Raw genomic sequence first — 22,263 nt, 5'->3', positions numbered from 1 at the left:
GAAATCCTTAATGTCTTATTTATAATCTTCATTATGGCACATCAGATTCTAATAGCACAGATGAGGAACCTCTTGAGGACAGGAACTGTATCATTATTATTCTGATACAAGGAAAACCAGTTTAGTTGATAACTATCATGTGAAAGGGGATCTGAAAATTAAAACAGAAACCTCAACTTGCAAAATAGTCTCATGACTCACAACATTGAAAAACTGTGCCAAACCACAAAATGCAAAATGAACTGAATTCAAACTCTCAACATGAGCTCACTCAGACACATTTGTTCTAAATAAGGTCACAGACAAACCAATCTAATGATAATACCACACAGTCACGTGTTCTAAAGATAAGACCACTGATTATCCACAACTTCCTAATTTACAAATTCTAACCACTCTGATAAGAGCATCCTGTGACTCTCGTCCCATTAAACTCTGCACATGTTCTTCTCAACTCCCACCCATTGAAATACCCAGCAGCTCTCCATGATGTCTATTCTTCCTTGCTATGAGAAGTCATGTTAAATTGTTTCTTGCTAGTTTGTGTTCCTGATAGTCTTTGTTTGGCAGGACTTAACACATCTTTGTGTGCCAAGGATTTGGCACAGTGTCTGTTGCTAAACTGTACCTTGAATGGAAGAATGAAGTAATGAGACTCTTTTGTTTTTATAATTTATGAATTCTAAAGAGAATTCTAAATGGTGAATTAAATATTAGAAACCACATGAAGTAATCTGGAGGGAACTATGTATAAGATTTTCAAAGTTGTATGCATTAAATAATTATCCTCAACTAAAAATATATAAAAAAGGATACTGATAAAAAGTCAGTTTGCCCTTCAACAGATAAATGGATAAAGAAACTGTGGTATATATATACACAATGGAATATTATTCAGTCATAAAGAAGAATAATATTATGGCATTTGCAGATAAATGGATGGAACTGGAGAATATTATGCTAAGTAAAACAAGCCAGTCCCCCCAAAAAAGGGTGAATGCTTTCCCTGATAAGTGGATGATGATATACAATGGGGTGGATGGGTAGGCGGGGTGAGAGAAGAATGGAGAAACTTTTGATTACGTAGAGGGAAATGAGAGGGAGGTGGAGTATGAAAAATGGTGGACTGAGACAGACATTATTAACCCTATATACATGTATAATTACACAAATGGTATGAATCTACATCATGCACAACCATAGAAACAAAACGATGTACCCCATTTGTGTACAATGAATCAAAATGCAGCCTGTAAAAATTTTAAAAAATTTAAAAAAAAAACATAAGTTGGATCACATCAAAAAATAAAAAAAAATTAAAAAAGTCAGTTTGGTCACTATGCCCTTATACACAAATATAGCTCCTATCATAAAGGAAATTGTAAACTAATCAAGGACACAAGGTGAACAGGCACGTGGATGTGCCTGTGTTCCCACAGTGCCCAGAATTACGTCTTGCCCACAGCAGTTGCTCACAGAAATTTCTTCATTGGGTACCAACAGAGATTTCACTCTGTAGGTAAGAACTGACTGAGAGATTTTAAGAAGAGACAGATCTTGATAAATGTAACTGTCCAGGAAACCTGCTTGTGGCAAGCGCAAGGGAACATTATGAGTAGGCAGGCTTGCTGCAGATTATCTCAATAACTCAGGCCACAGGAAGGTCTCTGCCTATGGAGGTAACAGTACAAAAGGAAGTGGATCTACTGTGAGGAACTAGAAGAGTCAACCAAGGTAACTAGCAGACGTTGAGGGAATGTGGAAGGCAACATTTCCATAGGAGCTAACACCCATCATCATGGGATTCAGGTTCAGAGGTTAAAGCAAGCCAGCATGACGCTGCGTAGACTACCACCTACCTGCTCTGACACCTTGCACAGCTCAGATCAACAAGACCAAGAGTCTTGGTCTCTGCTAAGTCTATGGGTCACTAGTGATACTAACTACTCAAAGCCATGACCATTCTTTGAAAAGTCATGATAGTCAGATTTCTTTTTGCTTTCTAGCTTTGTTCAAAATTTCACTTAAACTCATTTAAGCTCCAAGAATCTGAGACCCTGAACTTTACTTAAGCCAATGGACCACGAGAGTAAATAGCGTAGGACCATTTTTTACCTTCTTACTGAAGACAGAGCCAGGCCACACATTTTCCAAGCTAACGAACAAGAGAAACACAGTGAAACCTAAAAGCAACATAACAACTAATGATCATAAATTAATTAATTAACAAAATATCGTTAAAGGCATGATTCTATTTTATTTTTTCTAAGCCTTTTAGATGAAGATAACTTTGGCCAGGAATCCATCACAAATATTCGAGGAAAAGCTGGACTATTTAAGATAAAAACTGTACAGCAAAGAAGAGGCTGAGGAGCCTTCACTGCATTGCGTTTAAAGATTTGATGTAAAGGATGTCAGAGGGAATCCACCAGGAAAAGGAAAATCAAACATGAACTCCTTCTCCCAGGAAAGCAATCTTCAGGGCACTGACATTTGTCACTCACTGAAACCCCAGCTAAAGGAAACCTCTTCGACTCCAGGTCTAGCAATCAATCTAGTTTCCTGCTCTCTTCCTCCTGAGCCTCACAGCAAAAATTCTTAAACGATCCTGGGACCAGGTTAAAGTTGCCAGAAGCATTGAAGATTGTTTTGTTGCTTTGCTTTTGTTTTCAAATAACCTGCAACTGGGGGATGGGCTTGAGGGAATGTTTTTCCCAGAAATGGGCCTTTCTACGATTGGGTCATTTGGGTCTCTTTTCATTAAATAATTCATGCACAAATAATCAATGAACAACTGGAAATGATTATTTAGTAATTACATTTAGCTCCAACAGAAACAGCCCATTAAGACAATAAGAGCATGCAGGCTGTGACGGCCACTTTTAACTCTGAGAATCCCAGCTGAAGTAACAAACTATGCTAGGTTCCCTCCCTCAGGGTCCCTGGAGGTCGAATTCAGTCTCCACATTACTGAAGGTCAATATCTTTCTCACCACAGTATGAGGCTAAGACACCTTAAGGAAACGAGGTCTTTGTGCACTAAGGCTTTGGAACAGGCTCAGAGAGTAGTGATTTTAAAACAATAAAATGAACTTGCTGACTAGTTTAATGCATCTTTGTTGCATTTTCTCCAAACCTAATGATGCCAGCAATAATTTTGGAAGTTGAGTTGCAATGGGCCATTCTGCAAGCCCCTGCACATCCCCACTCCGTAACACCCCAGACTCCCCTCCCCTGCCAGGTACCACCACACTCCTGTCTTCCAACTTCGATTGGGTTTGACCAATGAGAGGCCGCCAGCCACAGGTGGAAGGGTGGGAGGAGGGTGACGGGTGATGCTTCCCCGGCTCTCCTTCACAACAGTGCCTGACAATAGCCACATCCCTCCCGTGGCTATGGTTTCAGCCAAGCATGGTTACAAATATCATTGGACACTGCTATCTACTACTTTTGTCTCTTTGAACCAGGGATGGCAATGGTTTCCCACTGCTGCTAGTTTCCAGTGCCAGACCCACCCCCCAACACACACACACACACACACACACACACACACACACACTTTGTTTATTACTGTGACCCCACTCACAGGTCTGTAAAAGTCCCTTTGTTAAACTCTCTTCATTCAAACCCTCTGCCAAGGCCAAAATGTAACCATTTTTTAAAAATAAATGTAAAAGTGCTCCTTCCCTGGTAAGGGCTGAGCAAACACAAAAGAGAGCCCATATCTATGAAAAAATATGCACGAATAAGACAAACCCCCATCAAACCTTCTGTTTTGGCAAACCTAACCTATTTAATGTCAAGCTTAATGTCAAAAGATGCAAAATAGAGTTAATAGTCCTCTTTTCTAACTTTAACTACTCATTTGAAATGAGGAAAAGAAATCTCACCCCCTCACCCCCACCATAAAAAAAAGGAAAAGAAAAAAACTATGCATTGAATAAACCCCAGGAAAGTGCAGTTCTAAAAACTAGTGATTCCCATAAATCCCAAGGATGCATAAGATCAACTCTTCTCCATTTTTCAAATTGCCATTTCTTTATAATTGTAACAACAACAACAACAAAGGTGGTCAGAATCTGTTTTCTTTAATGCCCAGAATTTATTTTGCTATATTGCTGAAAAGGTAATCGTTTCTTCTTTCAAAAATTAGGGTCATTGGGCTGGGGCTGGGGCTCAGTGGTAGAGCCCTCGCCTAGCATGCATTGGGCCCTGGGTATGATCCTTTGCACCACATAAAGATAAAATAAAGATATTGCATCCACCTACAACCAAAACAAAATTTTTTTTTTAAATTAGGGTCAAGTAACAAAATAGAAAAATAAAACGTACTATTTTATCCAAATCTTACAAGGTAGCATAAGAATGTTATACTGTTAGAATTCATTATTAATTCTATGACTGTATCTCAGATGGTACTTCTTTTCTTCTGTCTGGGCATTTATTGATTTAGCTATAAGCTCTAGTTTCTCTTATGGCAGGAGATCCAGGGTAGAGGAGGTCAAGAGCAGGGTCTGTCTTAGTTTTGGTTGTGGCCGATTCTCCAAATATACATTTCTGATAACTGCCCTGGCTAGGTGGACTAAAAGCATTTTACTGCAGAGAGTTCCTGGCTGCTTTAACAACCTTTAGTCAGTCCCTTAACTCTGTCTGTACCTCTGTAAATAATATGTTAAACCCTTAAGTTCTCTCCAGAATCCTACAGAATGTGCCTTCTCCGTCCTACCAGATCCCTGATTGACGTGTGCTCAACTTGAGGCGCAGAGTATACTAAGTGCCGCTCAGGCAAAGAATGGTCCTTCTGCATGTTTCTCAGCACTTGTGAGCTGTATCCAGAGTCTGTCCCCGGCTTTGGAAGACATTAAACTTTGGTGACAAATTTTAATGTCCTAGAACCACCAGGAGAGCTTATTATAATAAATGCAAATACAAGAAAAACAAAGTATCACAGATCCAAGAAAACTAAGGAGATATAATAATTAAATGTCATAAAATGTCCTGGATTGAAAAAGGAAGTAGCAGAAAAACTGAAGAAATCTAAATTGACTGTAGTTTGGTTAATATTACTGTGCCTATGTTTATTAATTTTGACAAATATATTATGATCATTTAAGAAGTTATCCTTAGGGGAAGATAGATTAAGGAATTATAGGAACTCTCTTTACTACCTTTGTAAGTTTTCTATGAATTTAAATTATTCTAAAATAAAATGTTTATTAAGGGGTGGGGATAAAAGCAGATTCCAGGACCCCCTAAGTCAGAGTCAGCAGTTGATAACTAAGCAGGTCGTCTGAAGACAAGACAAAATCTTGAAAAGTAGGGCCCTGAAAAACTTGGAGAATATTAACTCTGGTTGAGATAAGGATGGAAGAAATTGTTTACTGATGCCAAATTACAGAATAATTACTTGACTATTTAAAGAAAAGATCCAATTGAAGCTTTGTCAAAGTTCACTTTCTCTTCCAGCTAATTAGAATGATTCACCCCTGGGCCAGTTGCTGAATTTAGTTTCTTACATAAAAACACTTGAAAAGGTACAGGTAATTTTAGAACCAAACAAAGAAAATAACAGTAGCATCCTTCCTCTTCTTCCTCCCCCTCAGATGAAGGTTTTTTGCAGCGGATCCTTGGAGTCCCCTTCCCAACTTTGAGTTTCTAAAGCAGCAGTCAATCAACCAGTCTGTTGGATGGTATTCTCCTCATCCTCTCTGTAGTGGGTGCTCTGTTTTTCTGAGTAGAGTTTGAGTTCTCCGAAGGCAGGAGTTATATTTTCAGTTCCTCCCTTGGTTTTTCCTACAGCTCAGTTCAGAACACCCCCGCCCCCCATTCAGTATTTTGACATTCACACATTGACAACCTGGGCTTTCCCCTCTAAGATCAAATTTTGGCCTATTTATTTTAGCTATAATTCTTAAATTCAAATTTTTCTATGAAATTGGTATATGGAAGAGGAGACTAAGCTGAGATGAAAGTAAAGATGTCCTTGTTATTCAGCTCTTCACAAAACTATTTGATGAGCATCTACTAGGTGCCAAGCACTGTTCTGGAAACTAGGGATCCAATAATGAGTAAGCAAGATAGCCTCTGCCTTCAAGGAGCTTAAAGTCAAATCAGAGAGGCAGACCAGTCAGCACATAATTTCTAAATAAGCTATAAATTCCTCCTTCCCATCCCTGCACTGTCCCTCCTGACAGGCAACTTGAGGTACATAGGATGAACAAGTTTAGAGATACCTTGTACAAAATGAGCCCTGAAGTTCATACAATTGCACTGTATTAGAGATTCTGTTGAATAAGTAGATTTTTTTTCAGTTCATATAATTTATTGCAGTTAGCACATAGTTTAAAAATTCACCAACACACCAATAGTACAAAACTAAACAGTATTATAAGTTATTCCCCCCCAAGAAAATAAAACATTACTGTGATTGTCAAAGCTAGATGTCAGTCTAAGTTTTAGAACAAAGAAAGAATGTGAAACTAAGAAAAAAAAAAAGCAATTGCTTGACAGTCTTGTTTTTAAAAAAGGTAACTGTGTGAGATGATAGATATGCTAATTGGCTTCACCATAGTAACCATTTTACTATCTATTTGTATCCCATAACATCATGTTGTAAGCCTTAAACATACTCAAGTCTAAATTAGGTTCCAGTTCCAGGTCTGCCTCCTGGAAAGAACTGACTTTAAAAGAGGCATTTCTGACCCTTAAAAGAGGTAAAAATGTGCCAGCCCAAATTATATGGCTCTGGGATATTGGCTATTTTAAATTAAAGGCAATTTAAAAAAAATAGCAGATGCAAGATCACTTTGACCCTCATTCTGTTTCTTAAAAGTAGAAGATGAAATTCCCACATGGAACTGTCCTCCCTATTCCACAAAGAAAGTATCATTCTTATCAAGGACTGGAAATTGAAGCCCAGGGAAATCTGCAGAGAGGAACCGGGTCGAGCAAGCCCTGGTCTTCCTAGTGGCTTCTCTGCCCCGTGGCCTGGCCTAGTCCAAGCCCTTCGGCCTCCTTGCATTACACAGCTTCTGTTCTCTGCCCAGTTGACTCTCAGTGATTGACTCTAACAGCTTCTTTGGGTCTTTATTGCCTTATTAAGGTTCCTGTGTCATGCAGAACTTACATTAAATAAATTTGTATGATTTTTCTCTTGTTCATCTGTTTTATGTCAATTTAATTCTCAGAGCCAGCCAGAAAAAAAGGGTGGGGAAGACTCTAAAAGGGAAGAAGTAAAATTTTGCTTTCTCTGTACACCCTCTATCCCTCACCTGAAAAAAAGACAGTATTTTTTTCTTTAAAGTTCAGTCTCCCTGCCTCAGGAGGGTCTGTTACCCCTTTTAGTTCAAAAAACAATGGGTAAAAAAGTACTTTGACCCTTCCAAGTGGCTCAAGCAAAACAAATTAATGACTTTAAACAGTCCACCGACAAACTCTAAGGCCAAAAGCTGGTAGTCGAGGAGAATTTCCATGAAGCAGAAATTTCAGACAATAAAAATTTATAAAAAACAATCCTTTCAATGATCTGAGCTCTGTTTCTTTGGAGTTAGCAATTAATGAGAATTAGATTAACATCTAAGAACTGTATCCCTAGAGAGAAAAATATGGCATGATCTCACTCGTGTGGAGACGGTGTGTGTGTGTGTGTGTGTGTGTGTGTGTGTGTGCGCGCGCACCATAATACCAGAGATGGAAAACAAAGTAGTGATTGGGGGCACAGGACAGGGAGAATGAGAAGTAGGTCAATTACAAAACAGCAGATAGGGACGATGAACAAGTTTAGAGATGTCACGTGGAAAATGAGCACAGACATTAATAAAACTGCATTGTAGTAGGGATTTTGTTGAATAAGTAGATTTTTGATGCTCTTGTCAAAAAAAGAAAGGTAACTGAGATAATAGATATGCTACTCTGCTTCATGATAGTAATCATCTCATTGCCTATATGTATCTTATAAAATCCTGCTGTAAACCTCAAATATTCACAATAAAATTTACTTTAAGTACAGAAACAGAACTCAGAAGAGGTCACTTGTAAAGAAAATAGACCCTGCATGTTATTCCTGGTAGACTCATTTTTACTTCAGTCTCCCTGAATAAACAGGAAGCCTCAATTACTTCAACTTTTCTCTGAAATTGAAAGGGATTTCTTAGCTAGGGTCATTCACATTTCTCTTTTATTCCAACAGAAGCTTCCAAATCAGAGATGAAAGAAAAGCTGCTAGCGAGCATTGCTAGGGTATATAAACCATTGAGCAGTTTTTGGCAAATAACTTATAAAAGATTATGCTTGAGAGAAGTTTTGAAAATCGGATTTCCTGTTTCAGATAAATATCATTTCTATTCTCAGCATATAAGGTAGAGAATGTTCCGTCAGAGTAGTTTACCATCTTTCTGTCTGGAGAAGTCGATGAGCTTCTAAAGACTGTTTTTGGATGCCATGGTAACCGCATGATTCTGGTCAAGTCTGTCGTGTCTGGAGTACAGTTTAAGAAATTTTAAAACGCTACCTGAGAAAATATGCAATGAGAACAGCCACCACTGCTTTACACAAACTGGACATAGGACACACTCACTTCAGGTGCACAGGGTTTAAAACTCTTGTTCCTAGCACTCGGACAACCAGATGAATACAGACACTATCTTAAAGGACTCAAGGTGTGTGGTGCCAGGCAATCAGCAAGTTAATCACAAAATACACAAGAACACAGACTAATTATGACATCGTAATGTGTAGGTTTTTCAGTCAATTTTTTTCAAATTTTATTCTCTAGTGTTTGCCGTGACTTCCATAGTGGAAGTCTTTCATGAGGATTACGTTGGTTAAATACAAAAAAAAAAAAAAAAACACAAGAAAAAGTTGGATGTTTAGCAGGAGGATAGTCATAGGATCAAAAAGAAGTTGAAGTTGCTCTATTGGGCCTTCAAATGCACTTAGCCTGAAAGACCAAGAAAGTAAAAGAACTTATACAAGGGAACAGCATTTCAGTTTTACTGGTAAGGCCAAATCATATCCACCATGTGGAACCTTCCGAAGTCTCCCTAGACTGTCTCTCTAGAGACAATAATTTCCCTTCACTTGAAAATTTTATGAGTCAGTTTTCTATTGCCATGACATAGTACTCAAGAAAAAGAACTTAGAGGAAAAAAGATTTGTGTTGGCTTATGATTTCGAGGTTCCAGTCCATGATCAGCTGGCCCCACTTCTATTAAGTATGTGGTAAAACAGAAACATGGCAGAAGGGCATTGAACTGGGAAGCTTCTCATCTCAGGGCAGTCAGGAAGCAGAGGGAGAAAGGGGATGGAGATGTAGTCCCCAAGGGCCTGTCCCAGGAACTCACTCCCTCCAGTTTGACCTCCCACCTCCTACAATTTCTACCACCTCTCACTAGTCCATTCAGTATGAATTCATCAGTGAACTAATTCATTGATGAGGTCAAAGGCTTCATGATCCAATCACTTCCCCAAATTTCTACCTCTGAACAATGCTGCTTTGGGGACAATGCCTTCAACACATGAGCCTTGGGGGAATGTTTTAGATCCAAAGTATAACAAAAGTATTAAACAAAATAATGTTTGTTTGAAGGACACTTCTTCACTGTGGTGTGTTTGGCTGTGTTTTTATCACCTTAAGATCATAGCGGGAACTCCTCTGGAGGCACTATATACATGAACCAGTGAGCATCTCAATCATTTCTGTATTTGAGAAATTTGATCACTGTAACTCATGATCTTCATAAATCCCATGAATGAGCTGAATTTCTTCAGGAAATACTTTAGAGGCACACACTTGAGAATCAAACAGAACCAAGAGCTGAAGGAGGTAAAAAAGAAATGTCATGCCTGGGCCATTTTTATCCTTCAGTTAAGGAGCCAAAGATAGACCCACAGAAAACAAAGACAGTAGTCATGCGCGCTCTCTCTCTCGCCCCCTACCCACTCTCCATTAGTCCTTCTTTAGCTTCTACCCACTCATCATGTCCACTAGTCACTTCATCCATCTTTATGACTAACCCTCACCACCCCTTTCACACACACACACACACACACACACACACACCTTGTTCTCCCTTTCTTTTGTTGCAAATTAGAACATTATGATCTTGCCAGAGTCCTCAATATCTGCTGGGATGTAGCTCAATAGTAGGTGCTTCTCAGGCACACAGGCCTGGGTTCAATTCCTAGCACCACATAACAAACAAGCAAACAAAAACGTTTTTGGCACAACTATAGTCCCAGTTACTTGAGAGGCTGAGGCAGGAGGATCATTTGAGCCCAAAATTGTTAAGACCTCAGGTCAAAAAAAACCCAACAATGAAAAGAATTCTCAATATCCTTGTTCTCTTATCAATTCTCCATCTTCATTCTGTCTATCACCAAGAACTCCCGGAGAAAAACCATGAGGCCTCTTAGATACCTGGGAAGAAGTCACGAGAGACTAGCTAACACCACTAACCTCCCAAGTAGAACTAAGTTCCTTGAGGACAGGGCACCCCAGCAAGATCAATAAAACCTTTGACAGAATAAATTAATCCCACAAATAAGAAACCAGAAGGGTCAATACTTTTCTGACAAATAATCTAGTTTTAAAACATTCATACCTAGTTTACATGAAGATAAACACATAAAGTATGTACGTTTGTGCTCTTACAAAATAAAGCATTCAAAAAAGCAGCCCCTTCCAGGGGACACTACTGCCTGAACAGGAGGTCCCGCGGGAGTGCTGAGTGCTTTGAGCCCACATGGGAATGTGGAAGACTCTTTCCTTAAGCAGGGGCAGACCTCCTGCCTGCTGGGCGGGCACCACTGCTCTGCCAAGCAGATCTCCCGCAGGCTGTGAACCTCGTAGCAGCTTGCCAGGAGCACGCCAAATGTTGCCCGATTCTCCTACAAATGTAATAATATCTGACAAGAGGCTGATTGGACAGCACACGATGTCATTTCCTCTAATTAAGGAACTCTCAAGAAAAACTGAAATAGCCACAAAGCACTGTCAGCAGAGCAATCAGGGCCCACAATTAGCTGTCAACTCCAACTCCTGGGCGAGCGTTTGTGGGGAGCCGGGTCAGTTGTTATGAGTTTCCAAATCAGCACTGCAGCAGGAGTCAAGGATGACAAGGACAGAGAGAGGGGCCGAGCCTGCTGCACACCAGTGCTGCCTGCATCAGCCTCCTCTGGTGAGGGGAGCAGCAGGGTGCAGTGGCCGCTGCCCGGTCCTGAGTGCCTTTGATTGCTTGTTTGTTGCAAGGTGATGCAGAGATCTAATGAAGGACCCTGCAGTGAGCTTCTCCGGCAGCTGGAAGTCTGTTTATATGTCCTCAATCACCTTTATTTACCTGGAACAGTTTCACCCATTCTTTAAAATCTAGAAGCAACTCCTGCTCGTCTCCTTTATGTGAGCTTCAACACACGTGAATCCCCGTTTCTCAGCTCCCATATTACCATCTATACCACAAGGTCATTAACAGCAGGAGCTGAGGAGATAGATAAAGCAACACATTTGACATGATTGTCACAATATACAGCCATCTATAACAATTAGACAGTTGATACCCTCACGCAAGCATACAAAACAATTATTAGGAGGAACATCATTTCTGCTTCCCAACATTCCTGCCTGGGCACATAAAATAAAATTGTTTGTCTCCTTGGAACTATTGGAAGGTGATTCCTCCCTGTCACTAAGTCCTTTCACCCTCAAGGGAGTGACTTTTTGAATTGTTGACATTGAGTATGCAAAAGTACATAGAGGTCTGGTCATCCTTCCTTCTATTTCTGCATTTTTCTTTCCCATGAAAGATTTTGGCAACAAAAGTAATAGAGGGCTCGGGTGTAGCAGAACCTCTTCATAATTTCAGCTCATTCTCCAACTTGGCATCACTGGTGTTATGTCCCCCAAAAGCTCATGTGTGAGACAATACAAGAAGGTTCAGAGGAGAAATGATTGGGTTGAAAGAGTCTTAATCCAATCAGTGGTTTGATTCCCTGAGAGGGATTAACTGAGTGGTAACTGAAGTGGTGGGTGTGGCTGGAGGAGGTGGGTATTGGGGCGTGGCTCTGGGTATATATTTGTATCTGTTGAGTGGAGACTCTCTCTCTGCTTCCTGAGGAAGCAAGATGCTCCACCTTGAGCCCTGAGGAATGGAGCTGACCTTCTACGGAGTAAGACCTCAAACCGTGAGCCCTCAAACTTTTCCTCCTTTAAAATTATTCTGGTCAGATCTTTTAGTCACAGCAGTGAAGAATAGCTGACTAAAACAACTAGTCACAAAGCTGACCTACAGGTCCCTGTTGGTCTGGCATCTGCATTTGGTTCTCCATCAGCAGCAAGCCTGACCCTGATTGCTTTGCAGCAGGAATCTACCCAATTTAAAGACACAATTGCAGTCTCCCCTGTAAGTCACAGTGGCCACTGAGATTAAAACAGAAATCATTGGTCAGGACAGACAAGTTTTTACCAGACACACAACCAAGAAGCATGACCTCTTGCCCTTCTCTGGTTCTATGCTTGGAACACATATGTGATGGTCCCAAAGTGAACAAGATACTTTTAAACAATTTAATGATATTGCCAGAAAACTTTGACTTCTTGACTCTTGCTAAATGGGGGAGAGGGATGAGTTTTAAATACCTGAGTCCAACAAGAAAAGGAAAGCCGATGCTACCTAATCATCACTTTGTGACCAGCATTTTTATGGGACCAGAGAAAAGAGAATAGCTTAAGAATAGGGATAGACGTAAAATTAACCTTCACCAAAAGTTGAGAAAGTGTTTTGAGCAGCACCCTCCCATCATTCCATCACATGATACTCGAAGTTGGGAAGATTAAAATGCTGAAGGTTCTTGGCGAGAACCTGGGCAGAAGAATGGGTTCTCTTGCAAGGACTCTGTAGGCCCAGTTTAGAAGGATGAAAAGCAGCTTCATTCAAGAACCTGTTTCTTGAGCAGAAACCAAGGCGGAGAGAGGGAGCTGCGGCCCAGGGGAGCAGACTCCATCAGCGTCTTCGTCTGTTTGGATGGCTATAACAAAACACCACAGAGGGGCTGGCTTACAAATGACAAACACTTGTCTCATAGTTCTGGAGGCCGAGAAATTTGAGATAAAGGTGCCAAAAGCTTCAGTGTTTGGTGAGGGCACTCTCCTGGTGCACAGACTCTCCTCACTGTGTATTCACGTTGGGTGAGGCAAACACGTTCCCTCAGGCTTCTTTTATAAGAGCATTAATTTCATTCATGACAGCACCACCCAATGATGTAATCACTGTGCGGAGCCATCATTATCTAGTAGAATCAGACAAATTTGAGTCATAGGACACACAGGTCTGACTTCTAGGAACTGACAGCCATGGAGGACTGCCCCAGACTGCCGGGAAGGATGTGGCGCTGTGGGAGTGGTTCCCTGCCTGGTTCTATGATAGTGTCCCTGAGAAAATGGCTCCCTAACTCCACCACATCCTGTCCATCACAGAAAAAGCCCCTCCTGTTCCAGGTCCCTTTACCTGTGTGACTATAAATAAAAGAGAGTTGGGCTACTCCATGTTGTTAGAGGCCAGAGCTGGTATGGCCCACTCATCATGCCCCCTCTCATTTAGAAAGAATATTGGCTCTTGTGTGCTTATTGATTAGATCAGTTTATGGGTAATCGATTGATTGATAGGCAACATCGTCCTCCGGCAGTTAACCCTTTTCTCATCCACGCAGGACGTGGCTAAGAGACTCCTACAAATCACCTCGCAAAGACCCTCAACTCTTAATACCATCACTTTGGGGTTTCAACATGTAAATTGGGGGTGGGGGGGGTAGGATGGACATTCAGATCCTAACAACACGTCTAAGAAATCCTTTTATAAGAGGAAACACCAGAAAAATCACTGCTAGAAGAAAGAGTCAAGGTTTTAGAGTGCTAGGAACACAAAGCTCAAAGAGGAAATTTAAAAATAAGCCTTAAATATTCATAACCATGCTAATTGTTCAATTAAACTAAGTTGAATAATTTAGCTATAAAATACATTTAAATTCCTTAATTTTGTGCCTTGTACCTCAGGGTATCCTTAGAGTTACCTTCACAATATTTTGATAGGAAGGATTTTAATCTCATTATTTAAAGTAGAGTTGACTACAAAAAAAAAAATAGAAACAGTGATTATGTAAAACATTGCTTCTCAGCCATTGAAGTGCAAAAGAATCACTCTTATCAATCTTGTTAAAATGCAAATTTGGATTCATCAGGTCTGAGCTGGGAACCACCATTCTGCATTTCAACAAGCTCTCAGGGGAAGCTGATGCTACTGGACCCAAGACCACCACAGGAGTAATAGTGACATTGAAGGTTAAGTACATCCAAGCTGGAAGTCGAGGGGACCACTCCTGAGATGGCAGGGAACCCTGAGGATCTGTCCGGAATTAGTGTGATACACCCCTTAGTTCCACAGTCCTCAGTGGTCCTCTTTCTGATCCTTCATTTGACACTCCTCCTCTGAAAAGCTGGGAACTTCTCCAGAGTACCTGTTGTGCTGTCTCCTCATCTTTTTCTTCTCCCTCTCATGAAGGCAATTCTGTCAGGGAGAAGCAAGTCTCCCTCTGCTCCTCACCCTAGACCTCAGATGAAGATATTCTATTGTTCGGCTGGGGATCTAGCTCAGTTGGTAAAGTGCATGCCTTGCATGCACAAGGTCCTGGGTTCAATCCCCAGCACCACAAATGGGGAAAAAAAAAAAAAGATATTCTACTGTTCAGTTTCAGCTACTAAGGCATGTATTTGCCTCGGAGGAGAAAAAAAAAAAAAAAGAAGACTGGGGAATGATTGGCCAAATTGTATTGTTATAACATGTACATGAACAAATATGTAAACAATAAATCACACTGTAATGTACAACTATAATGCATCAATAAAAATATTAAAAACACATATAAGGGAACCACCATTTGACCCAGCTATCCCACCCCTTGGCCTATACCCAAAGGACTTAAAATCACATTACTACAGAGATACAGCCACAACAATGCTCATAGCTGCTCAATTCACAATAGTAAGATTGTGGAACCAACTTAGATGCCCTTCAATGGATGAATGGATGAAGAAACTGTGGTATATATATAAACAATGGAATATTACTCAGCTATAAAGAATAATAAAATTATGGCATTTGCAGGCAAATGGATGAAATTGGAGAATATCATGCTAAGTGAGATAAGCCAATCTCAAAAAACCAAAGGATGAATGATATCACTAATAAGCGGATGATGACACATAATGGGGGGTGGGAGGGGGGCAAGAATGGAGGAAGGAAGGACTGTATAGAGGGAAAAGAGGGATGGCAGGGGTGGGGGGGAAGGAAAAATAACAGAATGAATCAAACACCATTACCCTGTGTAGATGTATGATTACACAAATAGTATGCCTTTACTTCATGTACAAACAGAAACAACATGTATCCCATTTGTTTACAATAAAAATAAATTTAAAAAAGAAACACATATAAGGAAAAAAAAGAAAAGAAAAGAATGTCAAATATAGCCAATCCAAGAAAAGAATAAAATTCTAATCCTCTCCATTTTCCTACTAAGTTTTAGATTCTGATTTTCTACTTTCTTTTGGTTCCACTTTTATTCATTTCTGACTGGCAAATTTATTTGCACCAAAATTTTCCTTTAATACCAGTGACTCTTAAAATGCTACAACACAGTTTGGCATCCACTTACACCGTAGAAAGCCACTGAGAACATCACTCTCATCCCAACAACAAGAAAAAGCTACATAATCAACAAGATCATAACTTGTGTTAAGCCAGTCAGAAAGCTAAGGCCTCAAGGCAACCAGGTGAACTAATTCACACACAGTGATATGCCTCCCCAAGAAGAAACAGGATACATACACCGTCACTTCTGGTGGGCACAGTAGGAAGAGGTAGCCCTGCATAAACGCAGGGATAAGAAAACAGCTAAACTTTGAATGAGCTTTTAAAAGGCAAGCGTGGACTAGCATGGCAGTATAGAATCCCTGGGAGCCTCAGAAATGTAAGGTGAGTCCAGACTCAGGTTGAGAAAAGCTTTTCTTCCCACTTGTCTGCAAATGGGAGCTCATGAGAAAGACTAAGGGTAGGGTCAAGGACTGGAGAATGCTTCCTTTAGCGGGACACAGGCAAGAAATTCCATCCATTTCTCAGAATTTTATTTCAGATTAATCCACAGCTTTCAACCACTGGACAAAGAGCAGAAAATCTCCCCAGTTACTATTTCTGAACAATGATCCTTTGGTTCTTGGAAAGGGATAGAAGCAAAAGTCTGCCATCTGTCCCAAGGGAAGAACAAGAAACTCTCAGGTCCAGGATCCTGTACTGTCATTAACAGGAAGACTCTTATCACTGGAGAGAGGGGCAGGAAACTCTCTCCCACCCAAGATCCTCCATAGATATAAGACAGAGCTTGGCCACTTTAACGAGCAGGAAACTAACAAAGCTCAGGCCCAAGGCCCAGATATAAAAGGCCTAAGACTGAGGAGAAACCATTTCCTCAGCTTTGCACTGAGGAACGACCAAGAGCAGTCAATTGCTAAAAGATGAGTGCAAACACGGAGAAAGATCACCTCTGGAGCAGCTGTGGAAGGTCATCTGGAAGTTGAGGATGGAGCTAGAACACTGACAGTTAGTCACACCTAAGCAAACTCGGCATAAGGTAACTCACTGGAGAAACCTGACATACACTTCATGACACTTTAGTTAACTACAGAAATTAGGAGCCCAACGCCACCCAAACTCACCATTCATAAATAACATCGTTAAACACCAATAAGATTGACTTGGCCTCTCAGATCAACGACCTTAAAGAAAGAGAGGTATATTCATTATTTATTTTATTAACCAGTAGTCCATGAAGAGAGAGCCTACAGAATGGAAGAAAATCTTTGCCACCTGTACCTCAGATAGAGCACTAATCTCCAGGATATATAAACAACTCAAAAAATTTAACACCAATAAAACCCAAATAACGCAATCAATAAATGAGCAAGGGAATTGAACAAACACTTCACAGAAGAAGAAATATGATCAATCGACAAATATATGAAGAGATATTCAACATCACTAGCAATTAGAGAAATGCAAATTAAAACAATACTGAGATTCCATTTCACTTCAGTCAGAATGGCAATCATCAAGAATACAATTAACAATAAATGTTGGCAAGGATGTGGGGGAAAAGCTTCACTCATATATTGCTGGTGGGAATGCAAATTGGTGCAACTGCTCTGGAAAGCCACATGGAGATTTCTCAGCAAACTTGGAATGGAACCACCATTTGACCCAGTTATCCCATTCCTTGGTTTATACCCATAGTACTTAAAATCAGTATACTATAGTGATATGGCCACATCAGTGTTCAAGCAGCTCAATTCACAATAGCTAAGCTATGGAACCAACATAGGTGCCCTTCAACAGATGAATGAATAAAGAAAATGTGGTGTATAGACATAATGGAATATTACTCAGCCATAAAGAAGAGTGAAATTAATGGATGGAACTGGAGACTAGCATGCTAAGTGAAATAAGCCAATCCCCAAAAACCAAAGATAGACTGTTCTCTCTGATATGTGGATGCTGACTCTCAATAGGCAGGGGGCAGATGGGGCAGAGAGGGAGGAGTATAGGTACACCAGATTGAACAGGGGGTAGGGATGGGAATGGGAAATACAGTAGAATGAGTCAGACATAACTTTCCTATGCTCATATATGAATACACAACCAGTGTAACTCCGCATCATGTATAACCATGAGAATGGGAAGTTAGTTTCCATGTATGTATGATATGTCAACATATATTCTACTGTCATGTATATAACTTAAAAGAACAAATAAAAAAGAGAAAAGAAACCAGAATTCTTCTATAAACAGTATCTAACATTCAATTAAAATTATAAAATACTCAAAAAAACAAGGAAAATAAAAACCAACTCATTGTCAAGATCAAACAATCAACAGAACTAAACAAAGAGAGGCCCCAGATACTGAAAGAAGCAGAGACTTTAAAATAATCTATGATTAATATATGAAAGGCTCTTACAGAAAATAAAAGGATAAATTGCAAGAAAAGATGAAGAGTCTCAGTAGAGAGAGGGAAACTATAGGAAAGAATCAAATACAAATTCTAGAAGTAAAAAGGCAATATCAGAAGTGAAGAATTTCTTTGATAGTCGAATCAGGAGACAGGAACAGTTAAGAAAGGAGTCAATAAACTTAAAGATAGTCAATAGAAATTATCCACACTGAAATCCAAAGGGAAATGAGAACTTAAAAAAAAAAAAAAAAAAGTCCTTGTACAGTACTAGTCTACAAAAAGTCTAATATGCTTGTTATTAGAGTTCCAGAGGAAGTAGAGTAACAGAGAGGTACAAAGTGATTAAAAGAGGGAAAGGATAGATTTTTAGCATGGAGTTCTAGAAACTTCAGTCATCCATATAAAAAGTGAACTTTGGCCATTTCTTCACACAGGATACAAAATCACCACAAAATAAATCAAATAACTAATTGTATAACTTAACACTACAAAATTTCTAGAAAAACAGTAAAATCTTTGTACTCATGGTTTTAGCAAGAATTTCTTAGGACACACAACTATTCCTCCCTAAAAAAAAAATCATAAAGTGAACTTTATCAAAATTTTTAGACTATTGCTCTTTGAATAACACTTTTTAGAACATGAACAAACAAGCTGGGGACTGAGAAAAGGGATTTGCAAAGCACATATTTGACAAAGGGTTTGCATACAGAATATATCCTGTAGAAGCTCCATAACATGAAGACATAATTTTAAAAACAGGTGAATGATTTGAACAAACAGTTCACTGAGATGCTCAATACCAGTTTGTGTGAAATTGAAACTATAATGGTATAACATTAAAAACTAATTTTAATTGCTAAAATTACAAAGACTCATAATTCCAAGTGTTAGAGAGGCTGTGGAGGAACAAAAGCTTTCATATATTGCTGATTGTAATGTAAAATATCATGGTCACTATGGGAAGAGTTTAGGGATTTTTTTAAAAAATAATGTTAAACATGTTCTTACTACAGTTCCAATGTGATGCAACAAATCCACTCCTGGTAAAAGACTGATTGGAAGAAGAGGCGTACCTGTTTCTGAGTTTAAGGGAAATGAAAACACATGTCCACACAGAGACATGTTCATGAATATTTATAGCAGCTTGATCCACAGTAGCCAAACACTGTAAGTAACCCAAACATTTATTAATTGGGGAAGGGATCAGTGAACCATGGTTCATCAACAGAGTGGATTTGTACTTGAGACTATGAAGGAACAAACTATTGGTATTTACCACAACATAGGTGAATCTCAATAAATGTATGCCAAGTGGAAGAAGTTAAAATAAAAGACTATATACTGCACAATTCCACTTATATATTCCGAGGACAAAAAAGGAAAAATGGAGGAACAAATCAGATCCTGGTTCTCGATGGCAGAAGCTAGGGGAGAATGGAATGAGCATTAAGGAGCACTTTTCAGGTATTGGGCATATTCTACATCTTTTTTTTTTTTTTTTTTTTTTTTTTTAGTTGTAGATGGACACAATACCTTTATTTTATTTATTTATTTTTATGTGGTGCTGAGGATGGAACCCATTGCCTCACACATAACCCCAGCCCCCATAGTCTCCATCTTGACTGTGGTGAGAGTTGCACCACTGTATACATTTGCTGAAATTTTCAAACCGTGGATTTTAAGAGAGTGAATTTTACTAGGTGTTAATTATAACTCAGAAAAACTAACCGAAATAAATGAATATGATAAATAGTGTCTTGACAAAAAAATGGACTTGGTCCACTGGCTATTCATATAGAAAAAAAATTAATCTTGACTCTCTGTGTCAGATCATGTATAAAGAAATTGATTCTGCATGAATTATAGATTAAAATGTAAGGGTAAAATAACAAAACTCTCAGAAGAAAGCATAAAATATCTTTGTGATCTTGGAATAAGACCAAGACTTTTTAAATAAGACATAATACTACTAACTACAAAGGAAAAAACTGATCCTTCACACTATTTTAAAGGACTTTTGGTTCCTTAGAAATAGAGTAAAAAAGGGAAATCATAGAAAAAGAGAAGATATTTGCAATATGTATATCCTACCAAGGTCTTATGTCCAGAATATGTCATTTAAATGTCTACAATTAAATTAAAAAGATGATTTAATGAGAAAGACAAGTCAATTTTTTCACATTTTTGAAAATATTTGAAAGAGCTTTTCACAAAACAAGGTATCTAAGTGGTCAGTTGATATACAAAAAGATTCCCAGCCACATTAATCTATACGGAAATGCAAATTAAAACTAGGATATTATACTACTACATATTCACAAGAAGTGTTTCAATGAAAAAAAAAAAAGCAGAAAACACCTGGTATTGGAAATTACATGGAGGAAGCAGAACACTCATGCACTCCGGGTTGAAGTGTAAATTTTGAAATTGATCCAACCATCTCAGCAAACTGTTTGATAGTATCTTCTAAAGCAAACCATAGATCCTAAGTCCCAGAAATTCCCCTCTTGTGCACATATCCAAAAAATCAAAAGCATAACAACAAAACTGACTTAAGAGAAAATACAAAGAAAATCATAAACAAAATTCATAAGTAAAAACACTGGGCCCAGTTTTACTGTCAAGTTCCAACATATAGTCAAATACCAAGTAATTCCAATATTTTGAAAATCATTCCCTGATAAGGAAAAAAACCAGAAAGAAATTTTTAGTTCAATCTCACTTATGACTACAGTTTTGCAAACTACATATAGATATATATCTCAATATAGAAAAGATAATGTATCATGAGCAAGTTGGTTATATCTCATCATTGCAAGTTAGCTTAATTTTTAAAAAATTAATAAATGTAAAAAAACACTTAAAAGATGAAAGAATACAAGTCATTTGATCATCTCAGTAAATGATCAGAAAAATATTTAATAAAATTCAATATGCATCTTTGATAAGAATTTTTAGTAAATTAGGAATAAAAGAAAAACTTCTTTTTTTTTTTTTTTTTTTTTTTTTTTTTTTTTTTGTACCAGGTATTGAATCCAGGGGTGCTTTGTTGCTGAGCCACATCCCCAGCCCCTTTTATTTTTTATTTTGAGATAGGGTCTCACAAAGTTGGTGAGGACCTCCTTAAATTGTGGAGGCTGGCCTTGAATTTGCAATCCTCCTGTCTCAGCCTCCCAAGCCACTGGGATTACAGGTGTGAGCTGCAGCACCCAGCAAAGAAACTTCTTAATTCGATACAGAATGTTATCAAAATACCTCCATCAAATGAGTGTACCATAATTGCTTTAATACAATTTGGCTACTGTTGAATATTTAGATTCCCTTCCTTTTTATTTTGTTATTAGAATTTAGGGTGAGATGAATAACTTTGTGTGCGTTCATCAAATTGCCTGACTTCTTGATGCCCTTGATTTCACATGGATAGGATAGATCTAAAATAGTACCTCACTCATATGGGTATGAAAAGGGTTAAATATAACATTGCATTTAGATCCTAGGGGGACTGGGGAGAAAAGTATAAATCTGAAAAAAAATTGTTCTTTATTTACCTGATGGTGGATCTCTCACAGCCAACTGAGGGTTCAAGTTAGAAGTCACTCTGTCAAAATAAAAACAAAAAAGTTGTTATCTTAGATTTTCAGGCACCAAAGATATAGTATCTGAAGAACGCGATCAGTGGGGGGACTGACGCCTGCTCTAGGATTCCCGGCAGCCCCGCTTCTACCCCTCTAACCCGCGAGTGTGACCCCGCCGCGGTGCCCTGGTCCGCCTGTGATCCACGGCACTTCATTTTTGCCAGCAGCCAGAGTGATAATTCTAAAACTTGAACGTGACACTCTTCTCCTGAAACCCCTTCCACAATTTCCTCTTACCCTTTATTTATTTTTGAAATTATGAAAGTTTATTAGATATAATACTAAAATTAACGACCAGGTCTCCTCTAACCCTGTAGATGAAGGACAAACGCCTGGCCATGATCAGAAGGCCCGCCCTCTCCTGGTGGCCACCTTCTTCACAACCTCGCGGCTCGTTCCCCTACCACTCTCTGGCCTCCAGCTGCTCCTGCGCCTCCCAGTTCCCATGGCGACTCACTCCACCAGCCCGGGTTTTCCTCCTTCCCCATCTCCTCCACCTGGCTCACTACCCCTCAGCCTTCTGCTCTCCACCCAAGAGCAGATCAGCTGCTGCCCCTGTGGGCTGGGCTCCCCT

General features: G+C 39.2%; 1 protein-coding gene across 1 annotated transcript in view; it reads right to left on the bottom strand.

Moving 5' to 3' along the window:
- Ncald (neurocalcin delta) overlaps nt 1-21,654 on the bottom strand; it is a 314,139-nt gene extending 292,485 nt beyond the window's left edge. The window contains exon 1 of the mRNA XM_047523323.1: nt 21,603-21,654. The gene's annotated coding sequence lies outside the window, so the exon portion shown is untranslated. The remainder of the gene's footprint in view (nt 1-21,602) is intronic.
- Nucleotides 21,655-22,263: the final 609 nt, after the last annotated feature.

This window comes from Sciurus carolinensis, chromosome 1, assembly GCF_902686445.1.
Source record: "Sciurus carolinensis chromosome 1, mSciCar1.2, whole genome shotgun sequence".
Lineage (NCBI taxonomy): Eukaryota > Metazoa > Chordata > Mammalia > Rodentia > Sciuridae > Sciurus > Sciurus carolinensis.
Note: the sequence above shows the minus strand (reverse complement) of the source record. Positions and strands in the feature narration are given on the sequence as shown.